Consider the following 12,991-nt stretch of genomic DNA (forward strand, 5'->3'; position numbering starts at 1 on the left):
TTTGCTTTTTCTTTTCTTTCCTTTTTCTTTCCTTCCCTTCCTTCTTTCCTTTCCTCCCTTCCTTCCTTTCTTCCTTCCTTTTCTTTCTCTTCCCTTTCTTTTTTCTTTCCCTTTGCTTTTCCTTCCTTCCTTCCTTCCTTCCTTCCTTCCTTCCTTCCTTCCTTCCTTCCTTCCTTCCTTCTCTTTCTTTTCCCTTCCCTTCTCTTCTTTCTCCTTCCTTCCTTCCTTCCCTTTCGCCGCCTCTTTCCCTCCCCTCCCCTCCCTTTCCCCGACGACGAGAGCCGAGCGCAGAGTCACACCCATCCCGGGCCGAGTTACAAGAGGCGCAGCTGGGCGGGGAGCGCCCCACTCGCTTCTCTCCCGCGGCAGCGCTCGCTTCGTCGGGAGCCCGCTGGCCTGGCAGGGCTCGGTCGCCGCCTCCAGGAATCCAGGGAACCGGGTCGGGGTCTGGGGCGTTACGCCGGGACGGCGCCTGCGATGGCCGTGCCGGGAGGCTGAAAGCCACCGACCGACAGGTGAGGGCGGCGGGCGCGTCGCGGGGGGCCGGAGCCCACTCTCATCGGGGCAGTGGGGGGGGCGTGGGGGGGGTCCTGGGGCCAGCTGACCCCCCCCAAAGTCGCACGCGGCTGTGGAGGGGGCGTGGGGGGGTCCTGGGGCCAGCTGACCCCCCCCAAAGTCGCACGCGGCTGTGCGGGGGGGCGTGGGGGGGTCCTGGGGCCAGCTGACCCCCCCCAAAGTCGCACGCGGCTGTGGAGGGGGCGTGGGGGGTCCTGGGGCCAGCTGACCCCCCCCAAGTCGCACGCGGCTGTGGGGGGGCGTGGGGGGGTCCTGGGGCCAGCTGACCCCCCCAAAGTCGCACGCGGCTGTGGGGGGGGCGTGGGGGTCCTGGGGCCAGCTGACCCCCCCCCCAAAGTCGCACGAGGCTGCAGATACCAGGCGGGCGCCCACTTGAACCCCCGAACGGAGTCGAGACCCCCCCCCAATAAGTCGCGCCTTACGCAGGGAAGGGGAGCCCCCCCCCCACTTCTCCCGCCTGGCCGCCCCCGAAGGGTCCGGACGGTTCGCCGAGCCTCCCCGCCGCGTTCCCCGCCTGGAGCTGGGGGGGGAAAGTTTGGCCCTGGGGCGGGAGGGGCGCTGGAAGCGGCTTCGGGCAAAAGACTTGCGGGGGGGGGTCCCGTTTTCGCACAGATTTCGGACTGGCCAGAAGGGGAGGGGGTGCTCTCGCGTCCCTCCTTTTCCATAGATGCTGCCCGTCCCCCCCCCCGCCAGCCCTGGGTGTTGAATTTGGAGCTGGAAAGGGACTTTTTCCACCCACCCACCCCCGACCTGGGTTTAGAAAGCAGGCGGAATGGCCCGCCAAGCCTCCCCCCCTCCCATGCAAGGGGATGGAGGGGGGGGGACCCGTCCGCTGAAAGTTGGGCTCCCCGAACGACTCGGGGCTGGCAGGCACGCGTAGGCCCGGAGCTGATGTGGCTGGCCGGGCGAGCAAGGCGTTGGCTTAATCCGGAGTGACTCCGGTTCGGGAGGAGGGTTTTCTCGCGCGCGCCTTGGGATTCCCGAGGAGACGGGGAGGTGGGCGAAGAGAGAGAGGAGACCCGTGGGGGTTCCCCGAAGCTTGTTTTTGGCGGGGACCCCCCCTTCCCCTCTCCTCTCCCGGGACTGGCGCTCTTTTTTCCGCGCCTGCAGTTTCGGGACAGGGCGCGGCTCCGGTTTAGCCTTCGCCCTGGAGTTGCGGAACGAGGACGGCTGCAGGTTGGCAGCTGTGCCGAAGAGCCCGAGGCAAAGGAGGCCAATTTGGGAGAGGGGGGCTTGAAGGGGCTGGGGACCCCCCCCTTTTCCTTTGCAAAGCCTTCCCCCCCCTCCCCTCCCTCTCTTTTTGCCGGAGTGACTCTGCTCCGACTTGGCTTTGGAAGGGCGAATGGACAGCAAGAGAGAGCGCGGAGGGATGTTTCGGGGGGGCGGAGGGTCTGGAGCCCCACCCGACCCGCTGCCCTCCCCTCCCCTCCCTCCCTCCCCACCACCCACCCACCCAATCGGATTAAGCCAGCGCCCGGAGTCACTCCGCTTCGCTTTTGTTTTCTACCCAAGTTTTTTTTTTTTCACACCCCCCCCCCCGCCTTTCCTTTGCTTTTGCAACTGGCGTGGCTGTGGACGGGCGGGGCAGGCGCTGGCCCCCTCTGGGCGGGGAAGCGCTCCCCCTCCCCACCTCGCCCCCCCCTCCCCGCCCTTGGGCCCCCGCCAGCCCTCTGGAATGCGCTGGCTGGAAAGACTGACGAAGGCCAGCGGGGCTGGGAGGGGAAAGGCCGAGCCCATCCGAAAGAAGCCTGGAGGGGTGGGGGGGGGGGCTCTGATCGAGGGAGGAGGGAGCTGAAGCCGAGGGAATCCCTAAGCAAGGCGAGCCAGAATGCGGGCAGCGCGGATTCACACGACTCCCGAAACCCGGGTTTAGCCCAACGTGTGTGTGTGTGTGGGGGGGATTTGCAGAGCGAAATCGCCACCGCCAAAAGGAATGAGAGAGAGAGAAACGAAACCCGTGGGGGTGTGTGTGGAAAGCTGGGGTTGCATAACCTGTTGAACCCCCCCCCCTCCCCGAGTTCACGGGACACCCTGGCTGTGTTTTCATTTCCATTTATCTATTTTTATTTATGTGACTTAGAGGCCAGGGCTGGCAGCTAAAGAAGCAGGAGATGCAAGGTAAAAGCTAAAAAAAAAAAAAAAAACAAACCAAACACCTCTTCCAAAGAAGAGTTGCAACAAACCGAAGTAAATTAAGAAATAGTAAAAAGCGGCTTTGCAATCCTGCCATTCAGAAGACCTGGGAGAACCACTAGGTCTTTGATAATCACAAAGGTGGTTTTGGGAGGGGGGGAGACACAGATCTGGGAGGGGGGAGAGATTTTTCCAGAGGCGGGAATTGCAGTCGGCCTTAAGAGCAGGGTTTGTGCGGCACACTTAATCCGAGGCCTGTGTTCTCACAACCTCCCAAACCAGGAAAAAAAAACAAAACCCTGCTTTAACTGAGGTGCTAAATAAGAATCTTTTATCTGCAGGGCTGGGATAGCCTAGTCAAGGCTCATGGTCAGTGAGGTCAGTATCAGAATACTACAGTATATCTGGTGCAAAATTAAGCTGTGGAACTCCCTGCCACTTGATGCGCTTTCCCTATGTATTAGAGCAGTGGTTCTCAACCTGTGGGTCGGGACCCCATTTGGGGTTGAACGACCATTTCACGGGGGTCACCAAACAACGCAGTCCGCCATTTTTCCCCCCTTTTCCTTAGCTGTGCTACTCCCTTTTATTCTATTGGCTTTTGAAAGCCCATAGAATAGACTCTCTTGAATAGAGTCTAATTCTATTGGCTTTCCAAAGCCAATAGGAATGGTCCAGGCTGTCTCGGCCCTGCTGAGCCCGCCAAAAGTCCCAGTCTGCAAACGGTGCTGCACCAGTTGAGTAGTCCTCGACTTACGACCGGTTGAGTAATCCTCAACTTACGACCGGTTGGGGGTCACGGCATTAAAAAGGTTGAGAACCACTGTATTAGAGTCTGCTAGGGTGGAGGCTTGGGGATCAAAAGGGGATCGGAAACAGGGCTCAGTGTGTTGTGTGAGGAGGCTTCCTCCTGCGGGAGGAAGATTCGTGGTGACGGTCTTCTGAATGGATGAGCTTGCTTTGGTTCTCAGAGTGGGTCATGGAGCACTTGAGGAATCCATGGGTTCTGTGTGACCCTGTTTGGGAGAGAAGAGGGGTTCAGCCACCCCAGGCAGCTGCAAGTCCAGGATGAGTGTTTCGTAAGAGAGAAAATTACTGAAATCAATCAAATTCACACAACGTGATGGAAGCTTTTGAAACTGAATTCACACAACCAAATTCACCCATCCTGTTCCATCTGGATTCCAAAAACACCTGGAATTTGCTACAGGTAGTCCTTGACTTACAATCACAATGGACCCCAACATTTCTGTTGCTAAGCGAGACAATTATTACATGAGTCTTGCACCATTTTGTGACCTTTGTCACCACAGTTGTTAAGCGAATCACTGCCGTTAAGTTAGCAGCCCGGTTGTTAAGTGAATCTGGCTTTCCCATTGGTTTTGCTTGTCAGAAGGTCGCAAAAGGGGAACACTTGACCTCGGGATACGGCGACCGTCGTAAATACGAGTCAATTGCCAAACGTCTGAATTTTGATCACGTGACCATGGAGAGGCTGCAATGGTCGTAAGTGTGAAAAATGGTCCTGGCTCACTTTTTTTCAGTGCCATTTTCAAAGTTACTAAAGGAATTGTTTTAAGTTGAGGACTACTTTAGCCTGGATTAGCGTGTCATGAAAACCTAACCAAGGTTTTGTCCGGTGTGTAAAAAAAAGTGCTTTTTTCTCCTTTTCCAAATTGCGGCTTACCTCCTGGGACAGGATGAGACAGGGTTTTTTGCCTGCTCTTCAAGACTGTAAGATAAGTTTGCAATAGACTGGGCCTACCTTGCAGGGTGGGCTGCTGGGGCTTGCCAAGACCTCTTCCGAGCAGAGGAAGGCGGGGTGACTTTTACAGAATGGGGTCTGTGCCGATGAGATGTTCTTGAAATGGGGCGGCAGTGCCCCAAATGTGTACAGCAACAGCAGCAGGAGGAATGGAAGCGTTTTTCAATCTGGTGTCCTCAGCTCTTTGGCCAATAGGGCAGTGGGCTGGGGATTAGGGGTGCTGGAGTCCAGATTAGCAAGAGGAGGAGCAGATTTTTTTTTAATTATTAATAATTTTTTATTTTTCCAAACTCTCCCCCCGTACATATACCGTAATACGTATCAGATGTTAACATACATTCCCTCCACACTCACATACAAGATACTTTTAACAAAATGAAATAAATACATGCACATGACTTTTGGTGTTGCTCGCCCGTTTCCCCTTTCACCGTATCCACATTCCTTCTTTCTCTCCCTTCTTTCTCCCTTCTCTTCCCCACTTCCCTCTTCTTCCTCTCCTCTTTCCTTCACCACTCTCCTCCCCTTTCCTCTTAGGAGGAGCAGATCTTTCACACCCTACAACAGTGTTTCCCAAACTTGACAATTTTAAGGCATGTGGACTTCAACTCCCAGAATTCCACAGCCAGCGTTGCTGGCTGTGGAATTCTGGGAGTTGAAGTCCTCATGCCTTAAAATTGTCAAGTTTGGGAAACACTGCCCTACAAGATTGCTCTGCTCATCTCCATTTTCCAACCCTGGCCATGAATGGCACATTTGCTTCTGCATTTGCTATCTGGGCAATCGTCTTCTTTAAACTGCTAAATCAGAAATAATTCTCTTTCAACTGGGGCAGAACTGGAAGAGCCTGGTTTCCCCCCCCCCCCACATTCTGCAGCCCGTTTCCCACCGCTGGCCTGGACCTGCCTGATGTTCTCTCTGGGCCCAGGGCCCCAACTCCCTTGCCCGCGTTCCTCCTGATGCCACGAAAGCGCGTTTGAATGTTTTGACCGCTGTCGTGCGTTAATTCACTGCCTGCTTGTCTTGCATTTTGCTTTTCTGGGCTGGCTGGCTGGCACGGAGGTTGCCAGGTTTTCGGCTTTCCACTCGGTCGGAATGGCTGCCCATGAAACAAGGCCTGGATGGGGACGGGCGGGCCGACGCCTCCAGCCTATTCCAGTGCCCCTTGCTCTGTCTGAGAGAGAGAAGGGATGAAGCGTCTTCTTTTGTTCCAAAATGATGACATTCACGGTTGGCGCCAGAAGGCTGGAACAGCAAGTTTTGGCCCAAAGGAGAGGACAGAAGCTGGAGGATTTTTAAGCTTCGGTGGGTCCTCTGATGTGCAGGCTTCAGCCCTTGGCTTTGCATCGCCCTCCATTTCAGCCACCGCAGGCAGAATTCTAGCACATGGGAGGAAAACGTGAAACAGCAACCTTAATGGACTGCTTTTCTGCGCACGGGGCTTTTAAGATGATTTTTGCCTCCAAAACCTCAGTTCCAAACCTGCTACGCTGAGCCTTTGGAAGGGACTGGTGTCAGAAGAGCCAAAAAAAGGGGGTCCTTTGCACCAATTTATTTATTCATTTTTATTTATTAAATTTATGAACCACCCATATCACAATTGAGCACCTCTGGGGGGGGGCTAGATAAAATCCCGCTGCTTCTCTCATTTTTGTGCATTCCTCATTATTGTTCTATATGTATTGTAAATAGAACTGCTGAGCTTTTAATTAAGACAGCTGAGATAAGAACTGAACTAATTAGGGTATCCTGCAAGGAAGACTCACTTACCTGATTGGGTATTATCACATATCTAGTATCACTACATTTCTTTCCATAGCTATTCTGCATTACCATTTTATCCTGGAACCAGATTATGTATTTTATTTTTATTTTTAGCTTATTGATAAGGTTGCAAGACTAATCAATTAAGAATTCTATTCTATTCTATTCCATTCTCTCCCATTCTCTATTCTATTCTATTCTATTCTATTCTATTCTATTCTATTCTATTCTATTCTATTCTATTCTATTCTATTCTATTCTATTCTAATTCCATTTCATTCTCCCATTCTCTATTCTATTCTATTCTATTCTATTCTAATTCCATTTCATTCTCCCATTCTCTATTCTATTCTATTCTATTCTATTCTATTCTATTCTATTCTATTCTATTCTATTCTATTCTATTCTATTCTATTCTATTCTATTCTCTCCCATTCTCTATTCTATTCTATTCTATTCTATTCTTGAGAGGGGGTTGGACTAGAAGACCTCCAAGGTCTCTTCCAGCTCTTATTCTGATTCCATTGTTCTTGTGCTTAATTTTATTTATTAAATTTATGAGCCACCCATATCACAAATGAGCACCTCTGGGGGGCTAGATAAAGTCCCGTCTCAGAGTTGTTTCTTGCAAGTTTTTAGGGCCCATTTTTTTTCTCCTCTGTACAGGTGATCTTCAATTTACAACTATTTGTTTAGTGACCGTTCAAAGTTACAACAGCACTGAAAAAGTGATGTGGCTGATCTTCACATTTACAACCATTGCAGCATCCTCCATGATCATGCGATCAAAATTCAGATGCTTGGCAATGATTCATATTTATGACGGTTGCATAATGTCCGGGGGGGGGTCATGTGATCCCCTTCTGTGACCTTCTGACAAGCAAAGTCAATGGGGAAGCGGGTTCACTTAACATCTGGGTTACTAACCTAACAACTGCAGCAATTCACTTAACAAAGAGAAGTCCTAAAATGGGCTCCATTGTGGTCGTAAGTCAAGGACGTTTGGTATCCATTTTTTCTCCCCCCTTCCCCCCCCATGCATTCTTATTTTTTTGCATGCAGATGCTTGTTTTGTTTTACTTAGGCAATTGGATGGAATGTTTTATTTTTATTTTTCTTCCACACTGGTCCTTGTGCTACAAAGGGGGGGGGGGAGCTCTTTGCATTTGCTCCCACTTCCCAGCTTGCAAAAACTGCAGAGATTTGGAGGAGTTGTTGTTTTTTAACCTAAGTAACTTTCTGCTTCTGTCCTTTTCACGGGGCTCTACCAAAATACGCTGGGCTAATTTGCCTCTCAGCTGTTGGTCCTTTTCTACTATGACGGTTCGTTCCGAAAAAGAAGGCAAGGGGGGTTACATTAGTTTGCGGTCAAACGAGGCTCTGTCCGCCGGCATCCTTTTTCAAAAATAAAATTATTTCCCTCTAGCGGGCCCACCTTACGCCAAATGCCTTTGGCCTCTGGTTTCCCCTCTTTAAAAAAAAAAAAAGTACTGGGGTTCAGTGGTTAGAGCCCCCCAGGTCTGAATCTGGGTGGCAGAAAATGCTCAAAAGCTTTGATATATCCGTGGTTGTCCGTCCTTCCAACGCAGGGTGGGGAGGGGGGGCTTTGCGAGGCACGAGGTTGCCCCACGTGCGGGAGGCCGAGAGCGGATTCCGAAAACGCTGCAAAAATTGTTGCTTTCCAGGATCCTCGTCCAAGATTTTTGTAGATGTTGCTTTGCAGAAAAGCTGCCAGTTTTTTTTTTAAAATAAGGATAATAATAGTAGTAGCAGCAGGAGTAGTGGTAATATTAGTAATGGTGTTGGTGTCCTTGTTTACATGACATCCAGAAGTGTGTTCGTGTCCCGTTTGGGGATTTGCAAGAGTGACACATTTTGTTGCATTGAAAAAAATAAATAAAAGAAATTTCTGCTCATCCTTGACTTACGACCACAGTGGAGCCCAAAATTTATGTTGCTAAGCAAGGCGATTGTCAAGCGAGTTTTGCCCCACTTTACGCCCTTTCTTGCCACAGTTGTTAAGTGAATCACTGAGGTTGTTAAGTTAGCAATACAGTTGTTAAGTGAATCCAGATTCCCCCCTGTTGATTTTGTCAGAAGGTCGCAAAAGGGGATCATGGGACACCAGGATTTGGCAACCATCATAAGTACAAGTCAGTTGCCAAGCGTCTGAATTTTGATCACGTGACCACGGGGATGCTGCAACGGTCCTAAGTGTGAAATACAGTCATAAGTTGCTTTTTTTCCAGTGTCTTTGTAAGTTTGATCACTAAACAAATGAATTCTCTTAGTACGTTTGAGAACTACCTATATTCAGATTTTCCTACTAGTAGCTTTGACTAAATGCCACCCAGGCCCCTCCTGGAGATGAAGACTCTTACTCAGCACCCTATTCTAAGCTCACTGAAAAGGATATATTTGCATTCTTGTGGCTTCACACGGGTCTTCCTGCAACCATGAGGACGAGGAACTTGACGGAAACAAAAAACACAAAGAAGAAGAATCTCAGGGTGAATGGATTCTGAACCGGCTGATCTATTGTTGCACTTTTCAAAATGGTGTGTTTACACTCGCACTAGAGTCTTTTTTTCTTCTTAGAAAGGAAGCTATCCTCTTGTGGTATTTCCGCAAGCTTTACAAATTGACGCAAGGTGTGTAAAAAGAACTATTGCCTGCCCCATTCTTCTTCCTCCTCCTCTCTCTTTTTTTTTAATGGGCATAGCAAAGATGGGAAAAAAGAGAGAGAAAAGCACCTTTCTTGGCATTAAGCTTTGAAATTCAATCTCTAAGCGGTTTACAGAGTCAGCATCTTGGCTCCCTCCCCCCAACAGTCTGAGTCCTCATTTTACCGACCTCGGAAGGATGGACAGCTGAGTCAGTCTGGAGCCGGTCAGGATCGAACTGCTGGCAGTGGGCAGAGTCAGCTTGCAATACCGCATTCTGACCACTGCACCACTGCGGCTCTTAGTAAAAGTTTTTTGCTTCTCCAACCTCCATTACCGCCAAGAGTTGCCAAGTGCCCGCATTGCGATCACGTTCACCGTGGGGATGCTGCAACCGTCATGGGAAAAAACAATCACAACTCACCTTTTTCAGCAACCTTGTGACTTTGAACGGTCATTAAACAAAGTGTTGTAATCTGAGGACTAGTCCAAAATTCAACACCGGGTTGGCAGTTCAGTTCAATAGTTATTTGAGGGTGAGCTGATTCTTTGAACTTTATGGACACAAACGGGGGTTTCCTTCGCACCATGATGGTTTTGCTAGTTTTTTAAATTGCTCAGTTTGGTAGACCACCCAGTTTGTGGTCTACCATTTAGGACAACCAAGGCAGGGTCATTTAAATTTAGGCAGTCCTCAAACTTACGACTACAGCTCCCGTCAGTAAGGATGCAGTTGCTAAGTGAATTCTGCCTCTTTTATGACTTTTTTTGTCACGGTCGTTAAGCAAATCCAGCTTCCCCATTGACTTCACTGGTCCGAAGCCCCCTGGGAAGATTACAAATGAAGGTCATGTGACCGCGGGACACTGCAATCGTGGTCAATTCAAGTTGGCTTATTTGTTTGCATGTTTGAGTGTTTAGATTTCATACTTCTTAACCACCCGTCTCTCTCAGGGTCTCTGGGTTGTTCCTTTTGATCGTGTGACTGCGGCGATCCTTGCATTGGTTATAAGTTTGAGGACTGGTCACTAAACAAATACTTGTAAGATGAGGACTATCTTTACAGGCCGTTCCTGAAGTATAAGAGGACAGTAAGGATGGAGCAATGAGCGAACAAAGGAAGAAACTCTATGAAACTCAGCTGATAAAACTGATTTGGTGCCTATTCGGACCACGAGAAGCATTTGTGCCAGCCAATAAAACCCTGCCGCCCAAATCTGAAATGGTACAGCCCAGACCTAAGCTTACCTTTGAAATTCCTGTTAGATCCTGAGTATATTGTATATAAATACACCACCAAGAACAACATGACTCTACCAGCAAAGGAAAAAAAAAAGAAATCTGGTTTCAGTCTTTCTTTTTCTCTTGGCAAGTTCCTGGTCCTCATGGTTCCTATTGTAGATTTGGAACTCTTTGAGTGAAATGCCTAGCTAAATCTCAGGCTTGCAAACATTTTTGACGAAGATAAGATTCCCTATCACCACCCCATCCTCAGTGTGCATAATTTTCATGTCCTGCCCCGTAACCAGCTGAACCAGTTCCGCCTGCCCCCCCCCCCCCGCCCAGTGGTGTGCAAAAATATACAGGTTCCTGAAGTTTCTCAGAGAAGGGCATGGAGTGGAATGCAGGAAGCTGGAGGTGTCGTACTGTATATATTTATTAGGAGAGGAACGTCTGCTTGGAAGGGGTGCTGTTGAAGATGGGTGGACTTCAACGCCCAGAACGCCCCAGCTAGCATGTTTTAAAGGTTGCAACATTCCTGTTCAAGCTGTTTGCTGGCTTTGCATGATTCCCCCCTCCCAAAAATATATCTGTAGCTAGAATGAGAATCTCCCAGGCCTTGCTGTTGCTGAAGATTCAGATGTAATCAGGATTAAAAAAAAAACCCAAATACTTGCTTCTTCTGTGGTCATTGGTCCTTTAAAATTTGGACTGCGATCATTCCAGTAAAACAAGAACCCTTTGGAACGTTGAATGCAAATCGCTTTGTTTGGACCTTAAACAGGCTCTTTCTCTGTATGTTAGCTGGAGAAAGTTATTCTTCCTCTGTTTTAGGATATCAAAGGCAGAAATGGGGGGCATCTGATCAATTTCTGGAAAATCTCCTGTCTTGGATATCACGTAGCAGATCGGTTTGTAGGCCTTAGTAGAAAGAAAGAAAGAAAGAAAGGAAGAAAGGAAGAAAGAAAGAAAGGATAGATAGATAGAAAGAAAGGATAGATAGTTAGAAAGAAAGGATAGAAAGAAAGGATAGATAGATAGAAAGAAAGGATAGAAAGAAAGGATACAAAGAAGAAAAGAAAGAAGAAAAGAGAAAGAAAGAAAGAGAAAAAGAGAAAGAGAAAAAAGAAAAAGAAAGACAGAAGAAAAGGATAAAAAGAAGGAAGAAAAGAAAGAAAGAAAGAAAGAAAGAAAAAGAAAGAAGAAAGGAAGGGATGGAAAGAAGGAAAAAGAGAAGGAATGGAAAGAGAAGGAAAAGAAAGAGAAAAAGAGGGAAGGAAGGAAAGCAAGAAAGAGAAAAGGAAAGAAAGAAATAGAGAAAGGAAAGAATAGAAAGAAGAAAAAGAAAGAAGGAAGGAAAAAGGAAATAAGAGGGAGGGAGAGAAGGAGGGAAGGAAGGCGAGAAAGAGACAAAAAAGAAAGGAAAGGAGAAAGGAAAGGGAGGAAGGAAAGAAAGAGAGAAAGGGAAAGAAAGAAACACAGAAATAAAAGAAAAGTTGCAGAAGATTCACGATCGTAATTTGTTGTTATGATGAATTCCGTGCTCACTTTGATCAAAGACTGGAAAAACTCGGTTGAATTCTTCACTTGCCTTTAGGCCAGATGCTTCTTGACCACAAAGACGTGTGAATTTTCACTCCCAGAATTCCCCAGCCAGCCCAGCCTCCCCTTCTAGCATTTCCTTGTCTTGTTCGTCTTGTCTTCTTGCAGATTTCACAAACTTGTCAGGGCTTTGCTTACGAAACGTGGGAACCCTCCCCCACCCTTTTTTGCCCCAGGGGCAGGAAGTGCACTCTGGGTGCGTTGCAAATGTGCTTGGGAGCTTTATCAGTTGGACTATAAGGGGAGAAGGGCGCAACTTGCCTCTGACACGATTGGAATATTGCTAGCTTGACTGCTGCTGCAGTGCACGTCATGTGGGGCTGCCCGTGGCGGGTTTAGCACGTGAACTAGTGACAACAGATGGCAAATTCATTTTTAAATGTTATTTTTTTCTAGTGCCCTGCAGAGATGGGCTGAATCTAACGGCACTGAGATCTGAAGAGAACTCAGAAACAGCACTAAGCTTTTTCCTGATAGGAGAAGAAAAAGGCGCAATCTTTTGGGCAACTTGAGATTTTGCTCGCTAACTGAATTTTACCGTGCTCTGGATTGCACAGCGCATTGGACCATGAAGCACACGGAGTTGCACCACCTCTAAACCACGTGACAAGCAACGCAGATGACCGTTGCCGTTTGAGATAGACTGCCTCCGATCCTGGAGGCACCGTTTGGCTGTCATAATTTTTTTTTTTCCTATAGTGTGAGAGAAATATGGAAACAGCCTCATGGAAGGAATTTAGCAGCAATTAGGGGATCAAACCTCTTGGGGGGGGGAGTGAGGAAGTGGAGTGGCCACCCTCTTTGATTCTCTTCCATTAACAAAAATGATGGAGAATCTCTATCAGACTTTCAAGATTCAGATATTATACCCTTTAACTATAAAATAGTAGTTCTTGGGAGGCTCCATTTCCTGATGTGGTCTACCTTGCAGGGCTGACCTACAGGTGCCAAGCTGAAAACAAGGCCAATGCCAGCCCTCTCTCTGGCATCAGAGTTTTTTTTAATGGGCCTGTTTTTCTTTCTTTTTTTGTAAGAAGACTCTTTTAAATCTGTTTTCCTTTGGGTGTTTGTCTTCCTCGCTCTCTGCCTGCCTACCTACCTACTTATCTTTTTTCTTTTCTTTTTTTTCTCTTTCCTTCCCTCTTCCTTTTCTTCCTGCCTGCCTACCTATCTTCTTTTTCTTTCCCCCCCCTTTTCCTTTCCTTTCCTTTCCTTCCCTTCTTCTTTCCTTTCCTTTCCTTAACTTTCCTTCCCTTCTTCTTCCCTT

At 48.4% G+C, this 12,991-nt stretch overlaps 1 protein-coding gene across 1 annotated transcript in view; it reads left to right on the plus strand.

The window, feature by feature from the left end:
* Positions 1 to 340: 340 nt before the first annotated feature.
* Positions 341 to 12,991, plus strand: part of AHNAK (AHNAK nucleoprotein) — a 77,756-nt gene continuing 65,105 nt past the window's right edge. Inside the window, 1 exon segment of the mRNA XM_039358537.1 lies at positions 341 to 515. The gene's annotated coding sequence lies outside the window, so the exon portion shown is untranslated.

This window comes from Crotalus tigris, unplaced genomic scaffold, assembly GCF_016545835.1.
Source record: "Crotalus tigris isolate CLP2741 ecotype Arizona unplaced genomic scaffold, ASM1654583v1 scf7180000019021.11574027:1482141, whole genome shotgun sequence".
Taxonomy (NCBI): Eukaryota; Metazoa; Chordata; class Lepidosauria; order Squamata; family Viperidae; genus Crotalus; species Crotalus tigris.